The sequence below is a fragment of the Artibeus jamaicensis genome, unplaced genomic scaffold (genome assembly GCF_021234435.1).
Source record: "Artibeus jamaicensis isolate MK-2021 breed Jamaican fruit bat unplaced genomic scaffold, CSHL_Jam_final contig_465, whole genome shotgun sequence".
NCBI classification, from domain to species: domain Eukaryota; kingdom Metazoa; phylum Chordata; class Mammalia; order Chiroptera; family Phyllostomidae; genus Artibeus; species Artibeus jamaicensis.
Window position 1 is genome coordinate 17,161,077 of NW_026521843.1, and position 15,914 is coordinate 17,176,990.

Genomic DNA, 15,914 nt, shown 5'->3' on the forward strand with positions numbered 1-15,914 from the left:
TTTCTCTATATAAATCTTTTAGTATAATTATTTTAATTCTGGTTTATGATCATGAAACTTCTCTGTACTGTATCTTTTTCTTCAGCATTTATTATCAGTTTTTGATTATTATGCAAAAACCGAAACACCAATCATATAGCTTTTTTTGTTGTCAATTTCTTTCTATAGGATAAACTGCTAGAAGAGCAATATGTAGCTCAGACGGTATGAATATTTTTTATGGGTTTTGATATGCATCATCATATTTCTTTCCAAATGGTTTATAACAATTCAGATGGCCACCAGTAATGTAGGAATCTCCAGTGTCACTCACCACCTGACCAGCACTGGACGTCACATTCTATTTTAACTTCTGATCTAACTTGTGTAAATGGGGACTTCAGTGTTGCTTTCATCTCCATGTATTTAATTATAAAGATAAACTCTTTCCCTTGAGGCTGTAGGCAGTCTCTTGTTTCTCTTTTGTAAGTTGCTTTTCATCTTGTTTTTTCATTCACCTATTAATGTTTCATTTATGTTTTTAAGGAGGAACTTTAAAGTATCAGTATATGCTCTTTGCTATGCTTGATAAAAAAAATATCCCCCAGCCTTCTGTTGGCATTTAATATTAATGACCATTTTTCATTATTTTAAAGGTTTAAAATATTTATTTGTGCCTGTCAGTCTAGATGATTTGTTTTATTGCTTCAAAATTGAGAAAGCTATTTCTCCATTGATCTGGATAAGCCTTTATGCTGATGTTTAGTTTTGTCTCATAATTTATCTATTTATATATAATTCTTAGTCAAACTGGGGTTTCCTTTATGATATGATATATGGTATCAGTCAAAATTAATCATTTTCTAAATGTATGACTAAATAAATCTTACTCTCTTATCACATATTAAATAGATTAAGTTCTGGATTTTTTTCTGTTTCATTGATCCATTTTTTTTATTTTGTAATAAAAATCAGTCTGTTTTAATCATACCTATTTGTTTCTCTTGGTATTTATGGTGTCAACTAGATTGACTTGCATGTAGTATGTGTTCAATTAATCTTTACTGACTTGTATTAAATTGACAGTATATAATAATAGCATTCTAAGTTTCAATCCAGAGTATTTTGTTAATTTAAAAAGAAAAGTCAACTTTGCTGGCTGATTGAGTTATACCTATTATCTCCAGAGTCTCTCAATTCCTTCTCGCCTTTGTTTCTTGCCTGTTCTTTTGAGAAGTGCCTGAAGCTGAAACAATGGGATAGGAGAGTAGGGAAGTTTCCACAGTACTTTCACGCATCTACGATCGCCTCTCAGTCCTTGCAGCAGCCCCACGAGGCAGGTGTTCTCTTCGCATCGGGGAAGAGGAGGCTCAGGAAGTTTCATACCCTCGCACAGAGTCACACAGCCTGGAATTGTGGCCCAAACCTAGGTCACATGGTCCTAAGTCCAATTTTCTTACACACCACTGATTTTATAGACCCTAAGGTTTTGTGCCCTAGTGATCTCGGCTGTACAACTTGTGAGTCAGTCCATATTTCCAGACCAAAGGCTGACACGTTGAAACGTTTAGAAGGAGCATTCTGGCAGATCACCCACAATAAGAATTGTGAGACACAGCATAATTCCCCACCCAGAACTAATTCTGACCACAACACACGCTGTGGGTATAGATGCATGGCAGGGTTGAGCAAACCCAGACCCCTAATCTGATACATGGCTTACCAGAGTGTGGGGCCAGCCCTGGGTGCACTCATCACTGTCTCAGATGGCAGATTGCTAAAGAAAAGCCACAGTAGTGGGCTTGCACTTGGGCGCAGAGCACCTCTTTTTAAACACAAACCTTGAACTTACCACAGGGCTCGCAGGCAGCATGGCACACAGAGACAGGACTATAAATAGCAGCTGCAGCTGGAAGGCAGAAGACAGTCCAGACCTGTGCAGAGTAGAGAGAGGACCTCGGGCAAAGCATCAGTCTTGCTCTGGTGCACAGAGCACCCCTCCCCCAACAGGCATCCTCCTCTCCAGCGGAGGGAGACGGGGTCACATCGCTGGGAGAGATGTGGGCCTGCATGGGCTTCTCCACTCCAGTGTCAGTGCGTCGGCCTTGGACTTAGGGACAATGCTGCTCTCGGCCTGTCTCACAGGGCCAGGAGCTGATCCTTTATTTATGCTGGGTTATCTGTCTTGGTTCAGTTCTGTCTGCTTCGCCAGATTGGAAATAGTTTGCTGGAAAAAATTATGGTGCTGTCTAACATGATGTAACAAGATGTCATCTTCTAACTCCAATGCATAAAACGGATTTACAGGAAGGAGGAGGGGGGAAAAACACAAAGCCCCCAGGGAGCACTTGACTCAGATAAAAAAACCTCTGGATTCTGTTTGTGAATGTCAAAAAGCTGCATGTTATTTTACTTAAAAGAACATGAGAACAGACTGGCATTTCAGGGGAAAGCACAAGATATATGCTCTGCAGCCCAGAGGAAAAGTTTGCTGGGAAAACTTTAATATTCATTTCACATGGCACACATATAAACATGCCACAAACCCTACATACAAATCAGACACACAAAACATGTCACAATTACCACACACACACACAAACACACATCGCCCAGACACAACACGTGCTCGCCACCCACACACGTCGGCACATACCTTCCGGCATCATCCCACCAACGTCGCCGCAAGGCAAACACACATTCCTTCTCCTCCGGAAACTCCATGACTCCTGTGCCGCTGAGCCACGGGAGTGAGCATCTGCTCAGGGTCTAGGCTTTTGGAAGGAACATCCGCGAGTCTGTCGTGCGCTTCACAGAGCTCTCTTTTATGAGGAAGCATAATGGAAAAGACCAAGTGGGAGAGGGGTCACAGGTTCTGTGGTTCTTTTAAAATACCCAATGCTTCTTGAAAGGCACATTCCAGCCCAGTCTTAATGTACTGCAGGGGGTGCATCGTGAGTAGAAAGGACATGGTAGGTTCCTTGACCGTCTGTGTTTCTTAAAACACCGTTGCCTTCTTTCTGCACTCAAGGCAAGGGCCGGCGTGGCCTCTGGGGATGGCCAGTGCCCCTTGCACACCCCACACACACTGACCGAGAAGGAAGGAGGCCCATAGTGAACGCTATAGCGTTTTTTTCTCCCTTTTAGTCCTTCCTTACTCAATGGTAACCTGAAGGTAAAATGTCACATATAAAGAAAGAAAATTTTTAGAAAAAGAAATGAAATTAAAATAATTGGCCCTGGCTGGTGTGGCTCAGTGGGTTGAGCACCAGACTGTGAACTGAAAGGTCACCGTCCCACTCCCTGTCACGGCCCGTGCTTGGGTTGCAGGCCAGGTCTCCACTTGGGGGCGTGTGAGAGGCAACCAATCAGTGTTTCTCTCCCTCTTTCTTCCTGGCTTTTCCTCCCTCTTAAAAAAAAAAGAAATAAAAATAATGGAATTGGTTTTATGTAGCATTTCCACTATCCTAGAAAAGCTAAGTAGATATGCAAGTGGGAGCTATGAAATACTTCTTATGTAATTTCATGATTGAGTAAAATGCTCTTGTATTTAAAACTGACCTTGTACAATATAGAGATGGATGGTAAAGTTCATGCTGGTAATTTTTAAACTATGCTTTTTCTGAGAACGAAATTAAATTGAAAATGTCATGGCAAGTTTAGAAGGGGACTACAGGAAAAAGGCAAAACTTTATATTCCAGTGCCTCTAACACTTCTTCCCTGCTGTTGGAAGGAGAGGCCACACTTCTGTTTGGTACTGGGCCTCTCAAATTGTGGAGACAGGTGGGATTGCCTGTTCCCCTGCTAGAATGGAGGCTCTCCCTGGGCAGAATTTTATCTGCTTTAATCACTGTCATATCCTGCGCTTTCATGCAGTGCCTGAAACATAGTAGGCTTTCAATAAATGGTTGTTGAATAAATTAATGGAAGCCCAAGGTGCCGTCCCCAGTCATCTGAAGGCAGAACTAGCTAGAAAGCCTGGCACCTACGACGTATTTCATTCTAGAACCAACCAACTTATTCACCCTCATCTCCAATGATGTCCTCATTCATTCATTTATTCAATGCACACTCATTGAGCGTTTTTACTTGCCAGACAAGGACAGATAAGCCATAGTCCTCAGAAATGTGGAATGCAGATAGAAAGGTATAAAAGCAGCAAAGTGTCGGAGTAGCTTGAGAGAAGCCTGGGTGGGGCACATGGGCAGCACCGCTCAGTAATACCTCCCCTGAGTCAGCCCAGACAGATGTGAGATCCTCGTCTTCCAAAGTTCCCAGCCAGATGGGATTGGACCTGCACTAAGTGGTCCAATGACCCGAGGCGCTACCTATAAAATGTGAAGAAGTAAATCCAGGCTCCCAGGCCCCTGGGTTCAAGCCAATGAGCTAAAACAGAACCCTCTGATGTAGATGCAAAGCGATTAATTAGCTAACCAAAAGCTGTTTCCTTTCCGACTAGCCTGGGCAGATGTTCTTTCTGGATTCAGCTTTTCCGCAACAATCGCTAAGAATGCCAAGACGGCCTTCTTGCATCTGAGCTTTAGCGTCTGCCCTCCCCCTCTGGGTAAAGTCCGGAATTGCCAGTAACGAGAATTTACCCTGCGCCTCTTCCCTCACTGGGTCACAGCAGGCCAGGGTTTGAGACTTGAAAAGTGTTACCTCATACAACACAGACCTGGCCGGCTGATTGAAGGACATGAACTGATGGAAGAGGTGGCCGTAACAACACCCTCAAAGGCAGGATCCATGGGTCAGTGGGTTTATAATGCAACTGTGAGCACCAGTGAGCTCAGGGCTCATTGGTTTCCATTACATTGAACCTTTATTTAGCATCTACTATATGCCAAGCCCAAACCTGTAGGGGAATTCATAACTTTATTTTTCACCAGGAAAAATAAGATGATAAGGAGAGTTATGAGCAGGAGTGTAGCCTAATGGATCAGGCGCAGGCCAGAACTGCCACTCCTCACATGCACTGGGCAAACTAAACCTCAGTTCCCTCATCTGTACAATGGGAATGATAATAGTGTTTTTTTAATTATTTTATTGTTGTTCAGTTACAGTTGTCTGCATTTACTCCCCATGATAATAGTGTTTTCTTCATTGTATCAAGATGAAGATTGTACAATGTGTTAAATACAAAGCTCTTAGCCCAGTGGAGTCATGGGTATTCCATATCTGTTTAGATGATGATGATGGTGGTGGTGGTGGTGGGAAAAAGAGGAGGTCCTTGATTTTTCTGTGTGACATGGGAGAAATATCTGTTTGCAAGTATATCCTCTTCCCAAACTTATTTTTGTTTTCTATCTCAGCGTGCAAACCGAAAGGTCCTGTACCTTGTGGTCACCCAGTATTCATTGGTGGTGGAGATGCTGAATTGATAAGCCTGGGATGGGACACCAAACAGCTGAGAGCAGAATCTGGAAAGTGGGATTAGAAACATGGAGTCCAGGGCCGGTGAGGGGAGGTCATGACCACTGTGCAGCCAGAGGCTCCGCAAAGACCTGAATAAAGGGAAGATGGCGACCAGACAAGACAGATGTATACAGAGTTCAAGTCTGTGCGAAATCTCACAGGTTCAATTTCCAGAGAGTAAAATGGCTGACTTTTTAATTCCACTTGCTGAGATTGATCAGCAAATTCCTTGCTGTTCTCACATGAGAACTGCAAAGCTTCGGGATGTCAAAAGTGCATTCGTGTGTGGCATTCAGCAGGGCTGTCACAGGGTCCTCTGGGTCATCTCTGGCTTTGGGGGCCCTGCATGTATTCACAGGCACAGTGGTAAAGGGCAACAGGGTTCTTTTCTGGAAAAGGACCAAGACCCCCAAATGCTTTCGATTTTCCAATGTCTCACAAAAGTTTCTTGTTCCTTGACCAAACTACCCATCCCAACCCCTGCCTTTCCTCACCCTGCTGTGCATAAGCAGATTTCCAATTTGGTTAGCATGCTGTCCCCTTAACTCTAGTCACACGGTTGCCACCATTTATTTGCACCCTACCACCTCTGCCTTTGCCAACCCTAGTAACTACATAAAATAAACCTTTTCTTTTTCAGTTTGATTGCCTCGTCCTTGATTATTGCTTTGCCTTTGTTTTTACTGTGTGGTAAAAAACTTGGATAGGATATGTTGGCTGTCAGCATCCTCAAGTAATAAAACGCTCTCCCAAATCTCTTTCCGACAGTTCGTCACCAACCATTTCTCCCTACCTTGAAATGCTTAGTTTGATGACTCCTCTTTGTTTCCTGTCCCCTAGCCAGTCCACATTCTGCTGGCGCCAATTTTCCTCTTGCCCCCCAGATCTGACCTTAGAGGCCATTGTCATTTCGGGCCCTGATAGGAGAGTCACATGCTTTACTGAGTCCTGTCTGCTTTTTGGCAGAGACCCTCAATGAACTGCAATATTTTGCTTGCAATTTCCGCCATGTCCCCGCCAGCCTTTGTCTTGATGGCCGAGCCCAGGCAATAACTACTCTGCCTTCTTCATCCAGATACAGAGCTCTGAGTCCTGGGACATGAACATGCCTGCACGTGCTATCCCAGTCCCCCATTGCTTTGTCACTTGCAGAATTGCTTTTCTGTTCAGTGTCCTGCCTTGTGTTCAGATTCTCTCTAGTAGAATTTTTTGGTTTTGTTTGTGCTTCAAAGTCTGACTAATCAGGAAAGAGTTCTTTGGTTTGTCTATTAATGGAGATGAAAGAAAGGAGGGAGAAATTCCACAGCTTGCCGTCACTCACCCCTTCTCTCTGATTTGATTTTCAGAAGCAATGCTTAATGCTTTTGTTTGTACACCTGAAATCTGCAAGAGTTCCAGTCTGCCTCCTGCTATGCACTCCTTTTAATCTGAAGCCATCTCTTGGGTCTCGGGAGCTAACTAGCAAACAGTTTCTGGGAAGTAATGGTATCATGACAGAAGTTGAAGTTCCAGTTCTATCTTCCCGTCCTCACAGAGGTGTTCTGACACAGACTGGAACTTTCCACTTCTCTGAATCCAGTTGGAGCAATGGTAACTTTGGGCAGCCCCTAAACACATGCTCCCCTTCCTGAATCTCTGTTGTTGGCGGGTGGGGTGTACTTCCTGTTACCAGTAACCTTGAGGAGCACAGCTGTGCTCACATGTTTAAACCTACTCCATGGAGAACTTGTTCTCAACATGAAGAGTTTGCTTGCAGGACGCCCTGGAGGCCAGTGTCCTCGTCTCGCTTGGAGGAGGGGCCCTGGAGTGCAGGAGGTGATTCATGGAGGTCCGATGAAACCAGGAAATGATCCTCAAGGCCCTGTGTTTTGGGAACCTCAAGCAGAGTGGCAACCTCTGAAACTGCACACAGACTTCATCAGCAAGGAAAAAGATTGACTCTACAAGTTGTCTCCCCACCCCCAGTCAAAAATAGTGTTGCTAGTGTTGATGTCTCCAAAGCAAACAAGACAGCATAGAAACCACAGTCCCGCATTGCGGACCCACAGTGAAGGGCCTCTGTGGGCCGTGCAGGCCTAGGGACCGGTCTACAGGTTCTTCTGAAGCTTTTCTTCTCTCTCTCTCTCTCTCTCTCTCTCTCAGTCCCTAGTATTTCTTCAATTGGTTATCTTATCTAAGAAAATCTGGCCCTGGCTGGTGTGGCTCAGTGGATTCAGTGCCTGCCTGTGAATCAAAAGGTCGCTGGTTTGATTCCCAGTCAGGGCACATGGCTGGGTTGGGGGCCAGGTCCCAGGTTGGGGGTGTGTGAGAGGCAACCGATCCCCGTACATTGATGCACATCGATGTTTCTCTCCCTCTCTTTCTCTCTCCCTTCCCTTCTCTCTGAAAGTAAATAAATAAAATCTAAAAATAAGTATTAAAAAAATAAAATTTGGAGCTAGGTGGAGGGTTGGATATATTTGGTGAGAATTCTACCCTGATAAAGCTTAACTTTGAGCAATTATGATGAGACTAATACCCATGGATTCTGGTCTTAAAATTATAAAATTGTATAAAGTGAGTTTAGGTCTATCATTTACTAGCTGTGCGATTTTTGAACAAGTCACTTAGCTTCTCTAATTCTTAGTTTGTTTGTCCCTGAAATGGAAATTATAAAAGTACAAAGCTGGTAGGGTTTTATAAGATTTAAATTAAATAATCTACGGTTCTTGGCACATGGTGTAAGTTTTTATAAAAAACTATCTTTTGATATAACTACATTATAAAAACATTAGAAAATAAAGAAAAGAAAACCAATCCCAACAGAATACATACAACACTTAGTCAGCACTCTGCAGTATTTTCTTCCATGAATCTTCCCTATGCCTCTATATTTTTTTATATAATTACAATCATACAACTCGGTTCCCTACATTTTTCCATTTAACATTGTATGGCATGCATTTTTCAAGTTGTTACATAGACTTGGTAACATATAGGTGGATTGTGGGACACAAGCTGACTAAACACAAACCATTTTAAGCCAACAGTTCTCCATCTGACCCTTCTCCAAGGGCCCCTGTCAGACCCCACGGCTGGGGGGTGATGACAGCAGCTCGGGCAGCTGTGTGACTCAGCCCCGTCTCCTCCCAGAAGAGCAGCCTTGACCTTCCCGTTTGTCCATCTACTCTAACATTTAGAGAGTCGGCACTGTGTTAGGCGCTAAGCATGAAAACAAAACCAAACCAAACCCAGACTCCGGCCCTGCCTCAGGGAGCACATGATCTCCTTGACAAGAACACCAGCAGGAGGTCTGGTGCTCTAGCAGAAATGTTCACAGGAGGCTGAGAGCCCGGGCAGGGGCTCACCAGGCTCAGAGTGGAGAAAACGGGGCGTTTCCTGGAGGAACGACAGTGTTGACTTCTTACTCATCCGTTAGGCATCTTCATCCCTTCCTCGCTATCTTTTGATCATTCTTTCACTGCCCGTCACTTCGTTCCATCCCCTTGACCTCTGGCCCTGCTGTCCACATGCTTTCCCTGATTCTGGTTTCCAGTATTAGCTCTCCACCATTCCTTCCTCTTAGCTGGTCAGGCCCCATCAGGTACAGTCTTGGCAGGAGATCAACTTGACGTGTCAGCAACCAATTCATTTCATTCAACTAATGTTTTCTGGGTTCTTCTAGAGCAGGGGTGTCAAACTCATTTTCACTGGGGGCCACATCAGCCTTGCAGTTGCCTTCAAAGGGCCAAATGTAATTTTAGGACTGTATGTAATTTTAGGAATGCAACTATTCCTTAACTAGGAGCAAGGAGCTTGGTGCTGCCGCTGGGTAGAAATAAGGTGCTGGGCTAGATAAAACAAGGTGGAGGGCCTTGTGTTTGCCACCTGTGTTCTAGAGTCAAGATTCTGTGCAAAGGGCTCACAGATGTGGAAGGATTCAGAGATCATGAGACCAAATGGTTCCCTGCCTGGGAGGGCCATTGGCTTCCTGGGGCGTGGAGGTGGGAAGTTGCATAGACACAGCTGAAAACTCTTTAACGGCCAGCCAGACTGTGACCATGCTTTGGTGAAGATGTAAACAAAAGGTAAGGGGAACAAAAAGCAGAAACTAATTAGCAAGCCTGAATGGGGTAGGACAGGTGGAGAGTACACTTACAAAAGAGGCAGAGAAGAGAGTGCTCTGTATCTGTATCTTGGAGAATGAGCGGGATTTTGTCAAGTGAAGACACGAGAGGGAAAGCATTACAGAACTGGGCGTAATGACCTGCAAGTGGACGAGGTTGTGTGCAGATGGATCCATTGATGTGACTGGAATACAAAACAGCTGGAAGTGGTGGGAGATGGGATACTATCAGCTGCCAGGTGTTCACCTCCAGGCTGTATCTCAAAGAATCCTCTTCAGACCCAAAGAACAGCCCCCGAAACCCCCACCAGTTGATCACAGGGGGGCCCCACTGTACTGGTGAAGTGACTGGCTTCTTGCCCTGTCAATAAAAGGCAATCTCTCCCCATCCATCACTATCATCCCTCAGAGTGTCCAGTAGCTTTTTACTGCCTCCTCTTAAATATGGACAGATCGAGAATATTTATTTGCTTGGTGATTGAACCAAGAATCAACTGACACTTGAGGAAGGCACCAACATAAAAAAAAGATGAACTAAACTCACAGAAAAAGGAGCTCAGAAGAAAAAGAGGTAATTCATAGAATAGAGAGGAAAACTTTAAAAAAACATGAAAAGACAGTTTATAAAACAAGAATAGGATGCAATTAAATGAGATCACAGAATAAGAAACAATTCCCAAAATTCAGAAGTTGCAGAAAAAATTGCATAGAAAGTTGGAAAATAATAGAATCTTCACTTTCTGAAGATTTGAAAAAATAATTAAGACAATGACATATGAGGGAAAAAAATAAATGAACATCATCCCAGGAGGTTTGATAAGAAGAATCTGATATTAACATTTGAATAAGAATTTTAGTAAATAAATCAACCAAATTAAATGAATAAAAATACAGAATTCCCAGTTACTTTTGAATTTAAAAATTATAGATAAACAATTATTTAGGGTGAGTATATCCAAAATATTGCTTGGAACATATTTACCCTGAAAAATATTGCACAGAATATATTTATAATAAAAATATATTTGTTGATTATCTGAAATTCAAGTTTAACTGGGAATTCTGTATTTCATCTGGCCACTCTACTGGTAAAGATAGAACAAATGAAAATTTAAAAAGGAAGTTGGTAACAAATTAGTCAATATTTTTTTCAGAACTGAATAACATAAATACCCAGAATTAAAAGTCCCATTGAATGTTAAGAAAAATGAGTTTTAAAGGATCCACAGAAAGGCATTGGATTTCTCAAGAGCAACTGGGGACACTAGAACACAATTGATAAATTTTACAAAATTTGGCGAGAAAAATTTGTTTTCATCCTAGAGTTCTGTAACTAGGCAATCTACTAACCAAGTATGAGGGCAGAATCGAGGTATATTCAGAAACGCAAAAATTCAGGAGACTTGCCTCCCGCGAGTGCCCTTGGTTAGATGGTTACTATGGGCGTGCTCCATCACACTGATGGGTAAACCCCAGAAAAGGAGGACACAAGACCCCGGCAACCCCGGGTCCACATCAGAGGAGCCGCCCGGAGGACGGGCAGGAGGGGGAGGGCTGTGTGACAGGGCACCGGTGGCGAGTGGACGCAAGTGACACATTTTCCCTCATGGGTCTTTTCATTCTGTTTGTTTTTTAAACAATGTGCAGGTATTATTTGGTTTTCATCACTATTAGAAGAGAACGTTTTAAACAAGAAAGTACAACATTAGGTTGTAAACGTTACGCTGGTGGCACTTTGGTGACTGGACCGAGAAGAATGGCGTCGGGACACAAGGGCGCTCAGTGCAGAGACTGCTGCCACGACCTTGGTGAGGAGGAAACTAGAGGATATCTGAGCCACTGCTCCGTGTTTCCGATGTGTGATGCAAGCGATACCTCCCCCTTCTCTCTCAGTCTGAATCCCCTCACTCTCTGCGAACCTCCCCCCGCCCTTCTTCTGCCAGCCACCAGGTTCACATTCTGATGCCTGTGTAGCGATCATGAGGTGACCTGAGTCATGCACATGTAGGCAATTGGCAGAAGAGCTATGCAAGATCAGGGACCAGTCCCCAAGGTGGCGGCAGGGGGCATGTAGGGGCTTCCCACCAATGCTGTTAGCTAGTGACATCGGGCTGGAGCCCAGCCTAGGTTCACTCTTCACACAACCCTGTGCTACAGGACTGCTACCTCTCCCGCTTCAGGGAAGGCCAGTGCCTGAATCCAGTTTCAGGACGCCGATGCTGGAAGCCAAGCCCGCTGGTCATTTTCATAATTTTTGCCAGTTACCCATAGTCTCTCTTAATCATATTCTTCCCTTCCTTTGAATTCCTTCATTCCTTTCTTGCCTGTGCTGTTGACATTGGCTATGGCAATGGAATTTTCCAGTTTCATAGAAACGTTAGCAGTTTTGAGGCTATGGCTGCTCAGTAAACTTTGCTTCTGTGCTAGCCTTAGCCCGAGAGCTCTTGACGAAACAAACACTTTACAGGCTGCAGGGTCTCTCCAACAGTGGTCAGAGCACAGATGACTACCCCGTCGGTTAGCTAGCAAAGCCCTCCGTTGAGGGCTGATGTGGGCTGTTGTGACTAATGTTGCCCATTTTGCAAAGAACTATAAGCAACTAATGACAACAGAAGCGGGTGTGGGGATAATAATAGGCCAAGATGACCATTTAAGGCAGCAAGATATTGTCAAGTGAACAAAGTAGGTTACAAATCACCGAGTGCGGCTTGGCGCCATTTTTTCCAAACGCGTATGCCGAGCACACAAAAACTAGGACCGTCAGACAGTGATTCCCTAAGACTGGGGGGTTTATGAAAGATTTATACTCTTTATTTTTGCTTGCTTGGTTTTTCCAAATTTTTTCAAGCTAACATGTGTTATTTTGTAATAATAAGAAAAACAAGTTACTTAAAAACATAAGTAAAAACCAGCAAGATCCTATTCAAAAACACCATATGTTTTTGAATTCCAAATACCCCTACCATGAAAGGCCAAGGGCCAGACGGGCTGGTGGGGGGCCCCAGTAACTGTGGGTGGTGGAGAGAGAATATGTCCCAGGTTGAAGCAGGGGACCTCCAGACGGAGGAGCTAGCGGTCCTCAACCATCCATGGGCGGCCAGAGAGCTGACGAAACAGAAGAGACAGAGGCCTGTGTTAAAGTTGCACTCGGAGCCAGGCACATTCATTCATTTCTCCACTGAGCGCTCACTTTGAGCCAGCACTGTGCTGAGACCCAGGGCGAATGGAGCAAGGGCACCAGGGTGGCCCTGGGCAGGGCCCACTGTGCAAGTTTTGCTGACAGAGCTGGGTCGTAGGTCATTCCTGCATGGTTTCAAGATCCCCAAGAAGAGGGGTCATGCTGGGCTCCACCTAGAAGGAAGAGGGACCATGCAGCGGCAGTGAGGGTCTGCCCCACCGGGATGCTCCCATGGTCCAGCCTTCACATAGCACTTCCTTCACTAAGCCACGTTGCTAGGTTTGTCAGAAAAACCAGGTGGTTAGGATGACAGTTATGTTTCATTTCTACACATTTCTTAAAACTATAACATACCAATATGCAAAGCACTTTTGCATACATTACCATCACAATAATGTTGTGAGTAGGATAAAGCATCCTACTGTTATCACAGGAGAGTAAATGGAAGTTCAGAGAAAATTACTGCCTGTATTTGGATAGTGGTTGGGTCAGGGCTGGTCCGACTTGTTGTTTTCAATACCTCGAGCCCCAGGGGGTTGATACACCGGGAGATGGCAGCAGCTCCAACAGGTCTCACAAGGCTGCCCCCATGTCAGATGCCAGTTGTCGACGGCAAGTCCAGACAGACCTTCACTTCTGACAGACTGGCTATACATCAGAGGTTCCCACAACCCCCTCCTTGGATTGAATTAGTTTGCTGGAGTGGTTCACAGAAGTCAGAGAAACATCTCACTTACTAAATTATTATAAAGGGCATAAATCTGGAATAGACAGATGGAAAAGAAGCATAGGGCGAGGTATGTGGGAAGGGGCCTGAAATCTCCACGACCTCTGGGCGTGCTATTCTTCCCACATCTCCACGTGTTCATCAGTCAGGAAGCTCTCTGGACCCTGTCGTTTTGGGTCTTTGTGGAGGCTTTATTACACGGGCACACTCGATTCAATCATTGGCAGTTGGTGATTGAGGTCAGTTCCAGCTTCTCTTTCCTCCTCAGGGGGGTGGGCCTGGAGATTCCAATCCTCTATTCAAAGGGTGATTCCCCTGGCCATGAGCCCCCATCCTTAGATTACCTAGGGGCTTTCAAAGACACCACCTCATTAATATAAAAAAAAGATTCCAAGGGTTTTAGGAGCTGTGTATCAGATACAAGGAAAAAAGATTAAATATACATTTCTTATTCTAAATCAAAATATCACAATTGGGAACATGATTTTCAGGCCTTTAGTCTAATACTCTTTCTACTATACTATCTCACACTTGTTATTTTCATTCATCCATTTATTTCCCCAACATTTATTGAGTATCCTGCTACATGGGAGGCAGCATGCTAAATACCAGGATTCAGATACAAAGGCATTTACACTTTCAACCCTCCTGTGTTCAGATAATCAGTTATGAGCCCCAATAACTATATTCTAGTCTCTGACCTAGATCAGTGATTCTCAGTTTTGAATGAACTTAGAATTGCCTGGGTAGTTTTTAAAACTATCAGTGCCCAGGCCCCATCCCAAACCAATACAACTAGGATCTCTGCTATTTTAAAAGCTCTCCAGGCTATTGTGATGTGTAGCTAAAGTTTAGAACCAAGGTTCTTAAGAGTAAGCACGAAGGGTGAGCATTTTAGCTGCCTTCTGGGAAGCTGCAAATATCTGTGAACCACCTAATCCTAACAAGACTTCTCTGAACACTGGTTTTGCCACCAGATACTCCCTGAGTGGTGGGAACTAGGTTGAGTCTGGTGGGTAATGACTTTGAAATAGGATAGTCCAGGAGAGCGAGTGCGCTGGACGGCTGCCAGAGGCCCCAATCTATGCCTCAACCTCACGCTAGAGAGAACTTGCTCTATGTATACGGACTTCACTTGGTTCTTCATTGCCATTGCTATTTTCTGAGTTTTTATTATGTAAGTAGAGATAAATGGGTAGAAGAAGGAACTGAGAAGAACTAGAGGAGGCTTAAAGAGGATCTTCTGCTTTTACTAGCTAGGAAATTGAATCCCAGAGAGAGGAAATGACTTGAAACAATTAGAGAACAGTGCAAAACAGGACATGATTCAGTGCCAAAACGTGGCTGCTGGCCAAAACTGCCTCCTCTCAGTGCTTTTGAGGACCAGTGGTTCACCGCGGGTCATAGTGCACTAGCACTTTCCTTCTAGGTTGACTGACGTTGACATTTTCATCTCCGCAGGGGCATTTAGCTAGAGCAAATTCATAAGCTAAATTAGATAAAGGTGGACAGGAGGGGAAGAAAGCAATTTCCACCTGCTAAGCATTTACTGAATGTAGCGCCTTGCAACAGCTGCACAGGCAGAAACTATTTACCACCCTCATTTTTACAGATGAGAAAACTGAGGCTCAGAGAAGTTAAACTAATTTGCTTCAAGTCATAGAGTTGATGAGTAGCAATGAAACTCAAATGTGTCTGTCTCTTTCTGCTATATTTACCATGTATGAAACCATGGCTATAAGTCTTTTAAGATTTTATTTATTTTTAGACAGAGGGGAAGGGAGGGGGAGAAACATTAGTGTGTGGCTGACTCTCACATGCCCCTACTGGGCACCTGGCCCACAATCCAGGTATGTGCCCTGACTGGGAATCAAACCAGTGACCCTTTGGTTTATAGGCTGGCACTCAATCCACTGAACCACACCAGCCAGGGGCTAAATTGACTATATACTGGTAACTCAGCTGCTGGGCTGAGTACTCAGCTACTGGACAGTACTTTCTGGTGACAAACTGAGGATTGCAGCATCTGCTATTCTTTCCCATCTTACTTTTGATTTATTCATCTCTATTTTTTAATTTAATTGATGTGACTGACATAAGCTGGATGTGATCATCTAATACGCATGGCCTGGGGTGGAAAATGTAGATGGAGAGATCAAGAAATGGAGATTAACCGGAGGTGAACTTCACAACCTGAATCAGAAGCTGAAGACCATTGGGGGCGAGGCCGCCCCAGTAGACAGTGTCCCATAAAGAAAAACGGAAATGTGGGCTTTTTCTTAAGACATTTTTAAATGTATCTAGGAACAGAAGATACTATCTTTCAAATACACAAACACATAAATGATGGCAATGTGGGTACATTTTCTTCTCTTGAGGAAACCCTGGGAACAGGTTCGGGCTTCTTGACCAGCCTGGAGCATCCTTCTGTTTCATTTCACCCAAATGGAGCAAGCACAGTGCATCATCAGTGAAAAGGGCTTTGTGACCTTGGGTGCAACAATCAATG